This window comes from Merops nubicus, unplaced genomic scaffold (genome assembly GCF_000691845.1).
Source record: "Merops nubicus isolate BGI_N331 unplaced genomic scaffold, ASM69184v1 scaffold24899, whole genome shotgun sequence".
Lineage (NCBI taxonomy): Eukaryota > Metazoa > Chordata > Aves > Coraciiformes > Meropidae > Merops > Merops nubicus.
In genome coordinates this window covers 276-2,361 of record NW_008633393.1, presented here as the reverse complement: position 1 = coordinate 2,361, position 2,086 = coordinate 276, and positions in this window count along the sequence as shown.

Here is a 2,086-nt window from a genome sequence, read left to right as displayed (position 1 = left end):
TGCCAGGAGGGGCAGCCTGGCCCTGAAAGGCCACCACGGCCACCCTGCAGCACCAGGGCACGCGGGTGGCACCGCTGCACGCCAGCAGCACGGCTCATCACGGGCTGCACGCCCATGGCACTCGCCGCTGGAGAGCCCCGTCCCGGGAGCCCCTCCCGTGCCCTTAGTGCTGGACCTCTGAGAGGGAAGAAACCTGCTCTGGTTTCTTTCCGTTGAGAGATGGTCCCAGAGGAGGTCTTTGCATCCCTTGGGAGCGGGCAGGGAAAAGCAGGCAGGGGTTCACTGACCTATGCCACACGTCAGGGGTGCTCCTCTATGCAGAAGGCTTTGTGGGCGCGTGGCCCCATCCCTCCTGCTCTGGGTCTTGCCCACCAAACAGCGCTGATAAGCACTGACAGGTCAGTCTGAGTACCCCCCTAGGTCCTAGGCAATGGCAGGAGATGAGGGACATTGGGAGTGTGGCTTGGCTGGTCTGCAGGCAGGGGCAAAGCCAGCAGACATGAGTGAGACCTCACCTGCTCCATCCCCCAGGACATGGGCAAGTTTGGCTCTGCTTCACCCATCCCTGGTGTGGGCTCAGGGTCTGGTGGAAGGAGAATGATTTCCAGGTGTCGTTGCCCTTTCCCATGGCCTGTCTATGGTCCCCTGCCTCTCTCAGATCCCTCACAGTGTCCCAGCTTTTCCTTCTCAGCTTGCCCCCTGGATTTGGCTTGTGCTACCCATCCCAGGAAGGTCCCCAGGCTGCAAGGTGATTCATCACCCTGTGGAAGCTGTGGCTCCCTGCCACACAGCCAGTTCACAGCATACTTGGGTGACACTGTGCAGCCTCCCCTGGCCCCGTCCTGGGGGACCTGCCACAGAGGAGGGCAGAAATCAGGGTCTGATCTTGCTGGGAAATTCAGTGCTAGGTTCTGCTACATTTGAGGGGTTGAGCAGGGCATCAATGATTTTGCAGAAAACAGGTCCTGTAGACAGGGGATGACATGAGCTCTGTGGGTCTTCATGTGCTGCAAGGTGGTGAGGGGACAAGGACAGGAGCCCTAACTCCTCACGCAGTGATCCAGAAAGAGAAGTCACTAGAAGCAGTAGCTGGCAGCAGGGACATGTACTGATACTCAGGATTAAACACATGCTTTGGTGAAAAAAGTCTGGTTTATGGCAAAATGCTGCAGCTCACTGTTCACCAGCGTCCCTTCTCTAGGGACAGTAGGTGATGGGATGGGTGTGCGGGTGCAGCCAGGTTGGGTGGAGGCTCTGGGTACCCATGCCTTGCAGAGGGGCAGAGGGGAGGACACAGACCATGGGACCTTCATAAGGCACTGGGGGATGCTGGGACTTGCAGAAGAGAGGGAATGGGTGTTGGTGGGCCAGCCTGGCTTGTGTATCTGCTCTAGTGTTGTTTATGGCTGCAGTGCAGGGTCCACTGACTGGCACAGCCCATCCCCTCCCTGTGTGTTCCACAGGCCTGGGGCAGGCCTGGTGCCTGGGAGGGCTCTTGCACAGAGGTGTTGCCCCACCAGTGTCCTGGGTCTTGCTGAAAGCATGAGGGAAGGGGGTTTACGCTGTGAGCCTTTCCAGACTTTTGCCTTGGGAAAAGGTCCATTTAGGATCTCTGTAGGACCAGAGGTAGACCAAGCTCCCCAACATGCACCTCCTTCTCTTCTCCCAGCCTCTGGTCCCCATCTCATCATCCTCCCAGTGAAGCCTCTGATGACTTGCGGAGTCCAGGACACATGCCCTGGGCTCTCATGGACATGAGTGGAGCCAGACACAGGGCTCTGACCTCCTTCAGGAGCAACCAGCCTGAGCCAGGCTGTCCTCACCTCTGCCAGGCCAGGAGTGGGGAGCAAAGGGGAGGCAGAGGAACATCCATCCCCCTGTGAAGGTGCCAGTGCTCGGTGCCTGCAGGAAAGGGCTGGTGATACCAACCCATTCTCCAGGACTCCTTGCCTGGGGGGTCTGAAAGGCACCAGGACTCTCAGAGAGAGAAGAGGAAGGAGTGTTTCTTATTTGCAGGGAGGAAGGGCAGCAAGAGGCTGAATCCAACCAACCAACCAACCAACCAGGTGGCCATGCCGTGCTCCTT